Below are 12,355 nucleotides of genomic sequence, written 5' to 3' on the forward strand. Positions count from 1 at the left end.
TAAATTAAATAACTACACAGCTGATGCCTTGAGTGAAGATATACAAAAGCACATTCAAAGTCTAGTACATAATCATATTTTCTCATCGTAAAAAAAAAAAATAAAATTATCCCTGAACATTTCAACTTTTCTTTTTTACTTTACAAAATGAACAAACAGGGAGCAGCGTAATGACAGGGTGTCAGAAGAAGCTCTAAACAATTGCACAAGATTCCATGCAAGAGTGAGTCACATTATTCGTTTTTATGTCTATTAAGAATGTATGAGCTCATTTTAATGTGTGTGTTTGGTGTGTGTGTGTGTGTGTGTGTGTGTGTGTGTGTGTGTGTGTGTGTGTGTGTGTGTGCGGTTGAGATTGACACAAGAAGCATGCGCCTCATACTGGGGTCACGTTTCACTTTCCAAGCTGTGCTATGGTTACCTGCACTCTCTGCAACCCTACACCTGCAGCAAAAAATAACCCCCCCACACACACACTCATATCAATTCACATATTCACACAAAATACACACTCCGTCAACATCAGCATAAAAACCACTCCTGCTTCAGCTAAAAGACTACAGTAAATTTCTTCGCCCCATTTCCTTCCTGCTATCAGCTTCCGTTACTTTGTCAGGAAAATATTTTGTGTTGTTGTCCAGTGTCTATTATGCGTCTCCAATCAAAGAGCAAAACAAGCAACAAAATCAAAATGGCCGACCTGACCCACACAGATTGATGAGTAGTGAAAATAGTATTGTCTCAAACCATACTACATACTATTTACATACAGTACCAGTCAAAATTCTAGAAACACCTTCTCCTTCAATGTTTTTTACTTTATTTCAATTTTCTTCAACATTGTGCATTAATACTAACAATATCCTAAATATGAAAGAAGGCGTATGAAATTATGTAGTAAACAAAAACGTGTTAAACAACCCAGAATATGTTTTAGATTTTTTGATTCTTCAAAGTATCCATTTGTTGCTTTAATGACAGCTGGAATGGATTTCCAACAATCAGTTCCCAGAGGTCTTGAGTGCTTGTTGGCTGCTTTTCCTTCACTCGTTTCAAAACATCCCACCTGGATTTAGATCGGGTGATTGTGGAGGCCAGGTCTGAAGCCACAAATAGCTTTTACATAACCTAGAGGTGATGGTCCCACTAAGTGTAAACCAGATAGGATGGCATGTCAGTGCGAAATGCTTTGGTAGTCATGCTGGTTAAATGTGTCCTCATTTTTGAATAAATCACCAACAGTGTCACCCGCAAAGCACCTCCACACCATCACACCTATTCTTCACATTGAGAAAAACACATTCATTCAGAAACCGCGACATGGTGATTAGAACCAAAAATCTCTTATTTCGAGTCAACAGACAAAAGGACAGATTTCCATCTATTCCATTAATTCCATCTAATATTCATTCCTTGTGTTTTTTTGCCCAAGCAAGTCTCTTCTGCTGGTTGTTCCTGAGAATTATTGGTTTCCTTGCAGCAATTCGAAGATGAATGATTTCGAGAAGCATTTATGTAAATCAGGGGTTCCTGAGGCTGATTAATCTAATAAACGTATCCTCTGCAGCAGAGGTAGCTCTTGGTATTCATTTTTCTGGGTCAGTCATGACAGCCTGTTTCATCGTAGTGTTGGCTGGTTTTGGAGACTGCACTTGGGGATATATTTAAAGTTCTTGAGATTTTTCAGACTGTCTTTTCATTTTACTTAACTTTCGTTGCATAATAAGGATTTGTACAGTAGTTGTAGTAGCACTAATAGGACTATTAACTTTGTACTCACCCTTTCCTCTGCACAAGACAAATAATGGTCTAAAGCTCATTAAGGAGGTGAGAAATGTCCCAAATGAACACTTGACAAAACACACCTGTGACCTGAAAACCATTTCAGGTGAGTACCTCATGAATCTGAGTTTGCCAAGGTGTCATCAAAGCTTTGGAGAATCTTAAATATAAAACATATTCTGGGTATTTAACACTTTTTGTTCACTACTTAATTGTATACGCGTTCCTTCCTAGTTCAGATGTCTTCAGGATTTATGTACAATTTTGAAAATTAAACCACTGAAGATGTGTCCAAACCTTTGACTGGTACCATAAGTTCCCGAATGTATGTAATAAATATAAATAATAAATAATGTATAGAGAGATGTTGTGGGATTGTGGAGTGTGCTGGTGGAGATTTGTGTGAGATTCATCCACAAGGATGTTAGTGGAGTCAGCGACAGATGTAGGTGAGGTCAGGAGGCCTTTACAGTTTGTGTTTCCATTCATCCCAAATGTTCAATATCGTTGGAACTCTATAGCAGGAGATCTTCCACTCCAACCCATGGAAAGCAGATCTTCATGGAGCTGGCTTGGTGCACAGGGGCATCATCATGCTGGAACAGGTTTGGGTCTCCTAGTTTTATTCAGGTTTTGGAATAAATCTTACAGTGAATATGTAAGTGTATAGTGTTATGTGTGTATCGGTTGTGTACACGTGTGTGTGTGTGTGTGTGTGTGTGTGTGTGTGTGTGTGTGTGTGTGTGTGTGTGTGCACGCGAGATCTCAGGTTACCGCGGTGAGACTCTGTCTTCCAGTGTTGGGTATAAGTGATTGGTCAGATTGGTTTACACGTGTGGCTCTGACAACTTAGGGGGAGTTAGCACCTTTTAGCGGTTAATATTACACACACACACACACACACACACACACACACACACACACACACACACACACACACAAATCACTAGAAGATACACACAGAAGTAATAGAGAACGGGGTTGAATGGGGGAAAGAGGAAGCAGGTTGAAAGGTGAAGGGAGAGAAAGCGGGAGAGAAACAGAGAGAGAGATCTGATAGTGAAAATAATGAGGGTAATTAGTGAGAAGGAAGGAAAGGTGATGAGAAGGCCAAGAGAGGGAGAAGAAAAGAAAGAAAGACAGAAAGAAAGAGAAAGGAGATGGTCAGGGATGGTCCTTAGAAGGCTCACAAACATGTTTGTAGATCGTCCACTAGGAGTCAGGTGAAGATACTGAACCTGCGTTATGCACTTCTTAGCAAAAGGCTGTGAGTTCAAAACCCAGAAACAGCAATTTGCTATTGTTGGGCCCTTAAGTGAGGCCCTTAACCCTCAAGTGCGTTGTGTAAATAAGATAATTCAAGGCGTTTTGGATGATGATATTGATAATGATGATGATGAAGACCAGAATAACCATGGTTCAGCCATAATCTCAGTCACCAACTTCCCACCCAGAAACATCCTATATGATGTCATTCCAAATCCCCAATTATACTACACCTTCCCTATCAACCAATCAGCATTGAGTTGTCCCACATCACTAACCAATCAACAGCTTTCACTTGAAACAAGAATAAAGTCTGTTAACCATCACAGTACGACAATAGTGTTTATATCATCATCATGCCTCTCATGGTCAGGTTGCGACAGCACGGATCTCTCTCTCACACACACACACACACACACACACACACACACACACACACACACACACACACACAATTACTAGCCAGCTGTAACTGAGCCATAGGACCCGGTGTCCTGACTGTCTCCGGTTAGCAGCCATCACTCTAAAGTATCACTGCTCTATAAACTCACCTCATCTCTGTCCTCATGCTTTGTAGCCCGACCTCACACTGTGTTTCTAATTTATATTCTCTTTTCAATATTTGACTTTGTGTTATGTATATTTTTTTGAGTCCAACACCATACACCATGTAGGAATATAATTACCACACACACACACACACACACACACACACACACACACACACACACGTCTGATATCAGTATCACTGCTCTATAAACTCACCTCATCTCTGTCCTCATGCTTTGTAGCCCGACCTCACACTGTGTTTCTAATTTATATTCTCTTTTCAATATTTGACTTTGTGTTATGTATATTTTTTTAAGTCCAACACCATACACCATGTAGGAATATAATTACCACACACACACACACACACACACACACACACACACACACACACACACAAGTTAACTTGCGCACCACAGGACCACTGCTGAAGACATAAACCACAAATCTGTTGAATTCTCATTTCTGATTGGTCAACAGGTGCTGACTCTTTTTCTATAGCATATATCAAAATACGTGCGATCGTTCTACAGTTTCCTCCACATTTATGAAAGGAGTCTCCAGTGCCAGGGCTCTGTAACAGTCAGCCGTATAGCTGAGTGTCTAACCGTTATCTTTGACTTATTATTTTCAGCGAACGACTGTTTATCGTTGCTATAACTGACCTGAGAACAGGAATTGTCCAGTTTTGTGGATATTCCATGTGTTTTGTGGACATTGTCCTGTTTTTGGCGTTCAGGTCAGCAAGGCGATTTCTCACCGGCGAATTAAGCTATTGTTACTTAAAGCGTGTGGATAATCGGAGACGGCTCAAATGAGACACACTTGGCTCGGGATCAGGGGTGTCGGACTGCACCGTTTTATCCCGCTCCAAAACACAAGTGTTTCGATTCACCGGCTGAGTGTCGTGTATTCCGCGTATTCCAGGCGTGCAAGCAGGTGTGTTAGAGATCGGAATTCCGTCTAATTCAGCCACACATTCAGTCTAAATGTGTCGAGAGCAGTAAGAGGAATTTCGTTTTTGCTTAATAACAATGTTAAAACCTACTAAACCCTTTATCTGTCTTTTCTTGTGAGGGGGCGTGGCCTCTGGGTGTCAGTCTCATTAAAGGGGGCATGGCCTCTGGTTGTGTGTCAATTTCACTGAGTCGTGGCTTGTTGTTGTGCGTCAGATTCACTGAAGGAATGTGGCCTTCCTGTCAATTACACTGGAGGAGGCGTGGCGTCGGTGTCAATTTTTCTGAAGGAGGCGTGGCCTCTGTGTGTGTGTGTGTGTGTGTGTGTGTGTGTGTGTGTGTGTGTCAACCTCAGTTAAGTGGTATGGCTTATGTTTGTGTGTCTCTCTTAGTGAAGGGGTGTGGCTTTTGTGTCAGTCTCAGTTAAGGGGGCAAAACCAATGTGTCTCACTGAAGTAGGCGTGGCCTCTGTCCATTTCAGTGAAGTAAGCGTGGCCTCTGTGTGAGTTTCAGTGAAGTAGGCATGGCCTCTGTGTGTCAGTCTTACTGAAGTGGGCGTGGCCTCTGTGTCAGTCTCATTGAAGTAGGTGTGACCTTTTATTTTTAGTCTCACTGATGGAGGTGTGGCCTCTGTGCGTGTCAGTCTAACTAAAGTAGGTGTGGCCACTGTGTTATTCTTACTAATGTGGGCATGGTCTATGTGCGTGACAGTCACACTAAAGCAGGTGTGGCCTCTGTGTGTCAGTCTTAATAAAGGAGGTGTGGTCTGTGGGTCAGTCTTACTGAAGTAGGCGTGGCCTCTGTGCTTTCACAACGAAAAAGTGAAAAGGCCTATTGTAATCTCTCTGTCTATCCATTTCTGTTTTTCTCTCGTCTGTCTGATGCAAACACACATGATACATGCAGTTAACCTGACAGTCAACGCGACCTTCACAGATAAATGTCTCACACACACACACACACACACACACACACACACACACAAACACACACACACTCTCAGACAGACTGATTAAGTCAGCAGACGTTAAGGAATACGCAGATGAATGCTTGGATGCGCGCACACACACACACACACACACACACACACACACACACACACACACACACACACACACACACACAAACACTGTGTAAGATGGAGAGAGCTCAGGTCCTGTGGTGTGAGTTACACCTGCCACTTTCACCTGAACATGGAGATACGGTCACTCTAGAAGGAGCCGCTGTCTCAACTTCAACTGCCTTTCGCCACAACGCGGACATTATGCAATATTTAACACAAGGGCAACACAATGAAGCTGCCACCCCCCACACACTCACCCACAAACTCTCTCTCTTATACACACACACACACACACACACACACACACACTTTGGCAAACTCCAATAATCTGACAGATGCACATTTATATTTTATGCATGCCGCTCATCAGAAGGCGACACCTGAAAAACTCGGTAAATGACATAACCGGATTGGGGACTCGATAAACAGGGGTAACGTGGCTGCACGCAAACGTCTACAGTTTCAGTGAGAGACGCAAAATGTTTAAGGTTACGCTTCATACGACGTCTTTCACGTGCAGAAGTAACAGAATACATGTAACAGGATTAGGTATTTAACAAATAAAAACATGGTAAGCAATATTCCCGGATCAGATGCGGTTAGTGCTTACAGAGCTCGATAACACTGCTGGAGAACTTTCTACATGAGATTTTATTTTTTAGATTGAATATGAGATTTTATTTCATTATACTGCATAATATTTTGTTATGTAAAATTTGTTATTAAAAAAATATTTTATATTTTATTATTTTTTTAAATTCTTCATCATTAAACACTTTATAGGCCACTGTCGCCACGGCTTGCTCATCAGGGACAAACGCACACCATTCACCTTCACTGTTGTTTTCTGTAAAGCTGCTTTGAGACAATGTCTGTTGTGAAAAGCGCTATACAAATAAACTTGACTTGACTTGACTTGACTTTATAGTCAAAAGATTGTAATCTACAGCGATTTACATTTACATACAACGGTGTGGTTAAAAGCATTGCTGGGATTCGAACTCATGACCTTCTGAGCCAAAGGACGTGAGTTCTGTTTTTGAACATCCAATTTAACTTTTAATCTCCATTTGCTCTTACAATAACCTCCACTCTTCTTGGAAGATGTTTCAGTAGATTTTGTGGAGATTTGCGGAGAGTCATTCAGCTACGAGGGTGTTAGTAAAGTCAGGTACTGATGTAGGTGATATGTAAAGCAGTTTGAGTAGTTTAAGAGTAGCTCAAGAAAATTACAGGCTGCTGCATCCAACGTCGTCCTACACAGTTGTCTCCAACTTTGTGTTAACAATTTGGGAAAGAACCACATATTTTTAGGAAAGTCGGGTGTCCCAAAACTTTTGACCTTATCATGTATTTATATCTCTAAAACTCTAAAAGCTTTTCAAAGTAGTAAAATGACATTTTATTTACTGATAGTCTTGTTGATGCTACTGTATATAATGAACCCAAGGTCCTGGTCGGTGGTTACGTGTTATGAACTTTGGTCAATCGTGGAATTATGGGACAGGGTCTAACCTTCCTGTGTGCACTGAACTTTAACCGGTTGAGGTACGCTGGCCCTTTTTTAACTGCTCAAATTACACCTCACACGCATCGACACCTAGTGCACCAAGTTCGTACAGAACAAATTTTGGAAGATAAGTTACATGGTTACACAATAAAAACCTTTTCCAAGCGTTTTATTCCACTTGTCTTGCATTTGTAAGTGCTAACAGCAGCATTTCGAACAGATCAGCTCTCCACAACACCATAACAAATGGACTATATTACACCTTTATACCCTTAAAATAACTCATGGCTGTGAAATGACCACACTTTTCTGATCTCAGGGGTGAAGGAAGTGGGACATTTCTGTGCTTCTTATACTTTATAGACCCAATTCCAAAAGCACTAAAACCTTTACAAGGGGCTGCTTACAATTCAATCACAGTATTCAGTCAGTCAATATTGTACACACTGTTTACCAGCTACATGTAGATATTTTTATTTAGATAAAAAGTCACAAATTTGGCTCTTTTCACTTAAATATATATATATTTTATATATATTTTTTAACATGAATCAAGCTGCTCATAACTTTGAAGTTTGAGAACATTTTACTGGAGAATGTTGCTGTCAGGCGGAAACTTGATGTGGCTTAATGCTGCACCGGGTCAGCCATGATACCGCACCCCTGAAGCACAGAGGGTTAAGGGCCTTTATCAAGGGCCCAAAAGTGTCAGCTTGACGATACTCAGGCTTGAACCATTGACATTCTGTTTAGCAATACAGAACGTTCATCACTGACTCACCATTGCTCTCTCTGTCCATCTCACATCCATGCAACTCAAGGTCTCTCCAACCAGAACACTAACAAACGTCAAATTCACTGCGATTGGACCATTTCCCCCATTCTAATGTTTGTTCAGATCATTAACTGATGCTTGTTTTCTGTAGCTTAATGATTTTATGTATAAATCAGCACACATTTATCCCATAATTGGTGTCCATTATTACCCTATAAAAAACCACACACACTCCAGCATTCATCACTTCATCATTCAGACTCGTCATTTACTGTCTAATAATGCTAGCAAAGTGCTCATGGGCTATGCTAGCTTTAGGAAATGATAAGTGCTCTGTGCGTGTGTGTGTGTGTGTGTGTGTGTGTGTGTGGTATACATGTGCCCCCCCACTGGTGCGTTGTGTCTATGCAGGTCTGAACACATGCTGAGTTTTATATTCCTGCATTGATACCTGACTGTCCTAGGATAGCATAGAAAGGATAGCTGTGTGTGTGTGTGTGTGTGTGTGTGTGTGTGTGTGTGTGTGTGTGTGTGTGTATGTGTGTGTGTGTGTGTGCCTCACACGTCTGTCTATTTGAGTAATCAATTACTATAGTACATAATAATTTATAGAGTGTGTAATAGTATAAAAAAAAAGAGATGATTAAATACCTGTCTACTTTTTTTTAACTTTTCCACTTGTTGGCTATTAGCCTGACGTAGCACACATAAGACTATACCTACAAGTTTAGCACAATGCTAAAAAGTGATTAAACGTTATTCTTTTTTTATCGTTATAGACATTTTTAGCTCTATGGTATCCTTTGTCTTTGTCTGTGTGTACAGCATTAAAAAACATCAGCAAATCTGTAATAAGTGGAGGTTTTTTGGACTTCTGGTCAAAAAATTGTGAGTTCAAATCCAAACTCTGCTCCATTCTGTGTCCTTGAGCAAGGTCCTATGAAAATGTTAGAGAAACTGTCATGTAGATTGTACAATGCTAGAACGCTAAACTAGAAATTATACGCTTAGCTAATTTGCTAGCAGCATTAGCCTTCGAAAGAAAGCTAAATAAACAAAATGACTGCCATCATGAGAAAAAGAAAACTATCTCTTCTTATTTTCACCAAAATCCGATCCATGCTAATCACACACACACTGTTTAAAGAACACCAGAATATTTTTTATGTGATGCTAGGCTGGAAATAAATATTCAATTTCTGCTTTTTTTTTCCATTTTGGAAGACAATCGGACTAAATGAGGTGGATAACTGTTTAATCACTTCCACTCCGGACCGACCCGAGACTTTGACCTCATGCATCACCACTTTAATGTAACTCCAGAATCTAAATAGAGTGAGGAATAAATCACTTAGTGCAGTGATGTTATAGGAAAATAATCAGTGACAGGGTGGTGTAATAAATCAGGGTTACCACCCTGAAGTTTGGAGTCCTTAAGTGATTTTTTCGACTTATTCAGTGGCTGTGAAAAGTTTGAAAAAAACACCAAATCTTTTATGGTTTTTGAGAGACATGTCCATGTTCTGCAATGCATGCAATGTGCATTTCCTTTGACCAAACAAATATCTAAAAGTCCAGAGGTTTCACTTTATTTTCATTGAAAAATCCTCCTTTAGAATGAAAAACAGCTGTATATACTCTCAGCATCTGGACAGTTAATTTCTCTAAACAATCAGCTGAAATACTAAAGATTTCTTTCTTGTGATCCAGTTCATCCAAGAGCAGTTCAACAGTATTCAGGTGTGGTGACTGGGCAGCCCAGTCCATGCGAGATAACACTCCAGCGAACTGACGTTTACAGAGCTCAGTTTTACTTTCACCTGGAATAAGTCTCCAAAACAACCCCAAACAATTAAGCTTCCACCTCCATGTTTGACTGTGGGTATGAAGAGGTCTGCTAACATCTTTCTCCTGGTTTCTGCCTGACATTATTCCTTCTGTTAGAGCAAAACATTTTACATTTGGGCTCATTTGTCCACAGAACATGTAACAAAAGGAACATGCAGGTGTCTCCAAAACCATGTAAGTGTTTCCACACTTTTCGCGCTTATAACACTATGGATCATCTGTGTTCATTTTTGTTCAAATATGACATGGTTCATATTTTTCCTTCTTTCTTGTAGCAAATGAAAGAAAATCACACAGCTTGTCGTATTATAGCTAGAGACAATAAACTTCAACCACAATTCATCTTCACATGTTACCTCACAGACTTTAAAGAATAAATACTGAATCTTTCAACATTGCTCGCTATATATAATGCACATGTAAAGCTTTATCACACAAGCTAGCATCTTTTAACCTTGATAATTAGGTATGCTATCACTTACACTCATTACACACGGCTATCCCAATGCTGAACCGTAAATAAAATGCAGCTGATACCATGAGAATAAGTTTCGGCTCATTTATTAAGTCATATTAGCATTTTATTACCTGAAGTTGTTTACAAATATAATGTTTAAATCTATGAAGAGAAACTCTTTGGTGAAAACTGATGATATATATTTTTATTTTGGTTGAAATATGTTGTTATACTCAATACTTTTTTAAAAATGATTTTAAAGGTAGTTTAAAGTGAGGTATATGCTAGCATTAGGCTAGCTATAGGATAGCTGCATTGTTAAGAAAAGTAACACAAACAACCCAAAATGTGAATTCTTGGTAAATAAATTACTGAGGAAACAACAGTGTAAATCGAGACTCTGGAGACTGAAATCTAACTCGTTTTGACCTGTGACAGGTGAAGCTGCTTTACTAGCAGGTGTATGGCGGCTAATTTGAGGCAAACGGCGGGAAGTTCATACTTATGCATACTTATGAATATTCATATATATTTTTTTTAACTAATAATATAGATAATACTAATGACATTTTAACTTTTTCTATTTCTATAAATGTCTATTTTATTCTATTGTTATGATCTATTTATTGTACATAATGACATGCAGAAGGATATGTACATAAAGACAGCTCATGAATATTCATAAGTCGTCATTTTATTCAAAGGGAGATATTTTGATCCTAGAGATGATCTTTATAGGAATTTCTTGGATAGTAAGAACAGAAAAGTACTCCTTATTCATTGAATCTCACCAGTAATCAGTTTAATATTGAAAAATATATATATATATATTAACAATTAAATGTATGGGGACACGTTGGGTATAAAGACATGCTCATAAATATGAAAAAAAAAAAAACAACGTTTATATATGTTAAATATGATATATATTTTTATGCATATATACAAATATATTATATGTAGATTTGTACAGTTCTTCAAAAGGAGGACAAAACACACCTGCATGCATCAGGTGTGCTGAAGAAGAGGTTTGGCTTGTGCGTTCAGAGCACTGAGCGCGCGAAACTCGCTTTCAGGCTTAAGAATGAACGCACACACGCACACACACACACACACACACACACACACACACACACACACACACACACACACACACACACACACAAAATGCAGGTTTATATTTTATATAAACATTTATTTCAGATCTTACCTCTAGGTTCTATTGCAATGGCACGTGCATCACTGGTGTGAAGCAGAGATGCTTTTCTCCTTCTCTTGTTGAAGGTCAAACCTCCTCCAGCAACTTCTTAGATGTTGTCCTGGATGCTTACTGTCTGTGCATGCGTGTGTGTGTGTGTGTGTGTGTGTGTGTGTGTGTGTGTACGTGTGTGCTCGTGCGCTGTCGTCCGAAAGCATCCCCAAAGTCAACACAACCGTGGCGCGCGACAACGTCACCCGACCCGAAGAGCGCTGCTTCAAGCGGTCCATTATAACCAGGATGATGAAGCGGGTTGGACAGAAGCCAGTGGTTATCGACCACCCAGATTCATTTGCATGCAGCACTCCACATGGAGCTTAGGTTACCTTTTACAGCCGGGTGGGGAATTATTGGCACCCTTCAGAAGATCCTCCTTCGTCATTATAGATCACAGGTTCCTGTGCATGATCCTGAAGAACCTCCACACACTTCAACACATAATTAAAAACCCAACAGTGAAATGAGGGTTGTAGACCAGGGCTGGGAACATCTGGCATAATGGATTGCATACAAACAGGTGTATATTGAGTAAATGGTTCCACATTTGCAGGAAATTGAACAGATTCTTAATCTGTTTGCCAACTTTTAAAATAACTACACATGTTCAGGTCTGGTAATAGATGTATTACCTGTGGAGAAGGTGATATTGGATAGCCTCTAAGCATAAATGTCATATCATTATAGATAATGTGCAAATAATAAAAAAAATACTTCTCATGGATCTTCACGTTTTCTCCAAAATGCAAACGATCTTCTCATAAACGAGGCCAGCAAACATTACTGTTCCTTGGTATGGGGTTGATTCGTGCCATCAATGGGGTTACATTTTGCACCATTATTAAGTTCCTATTATTATTCATTTTCATGACTTTCACCAGTGAGGATTAAAAG

At 39.6% G+C, this 12,355-nt stretch overlaps 1 protein-coding gene across 3 annotated transcripts in view; it reads right to left on the reverse strand.

The window, feature by feature from the left end:
- The window catches only part of slc8a2a (solute carrier family 8 member 2a), a 25,615-nt gene extending 13,280 nt beyond the window's left edge, over positions 1 to 12,335 (reverse strand). For all 3 annotated transcript variants that reach the window (XR_014531706.1, XM_083530802.1, XM_083530801.1), the window contains exon 1: positions 11,417 to 12,335. The gene's annotated coding sequence lies outside the window, so the exon portion shown is untranslated. The remainder of the gene's footprint in view (positions 1 to 11,416) is intronic.
- Positions 12,336 to 12,355: the final 20 nt, after the last annotated feature.

This window comes from Silurus aristotelis (assembly GCF_946808225.1).
Source record: "Silurus aristotelis genome assembly, chromosome: 26".
Classification (NCBI taxonomy): Eukaryota; Metazoa; Chordata; class Actinopteri; order Siluriformes; family Siluridae; genus Silurus; species Silurus aristotelis.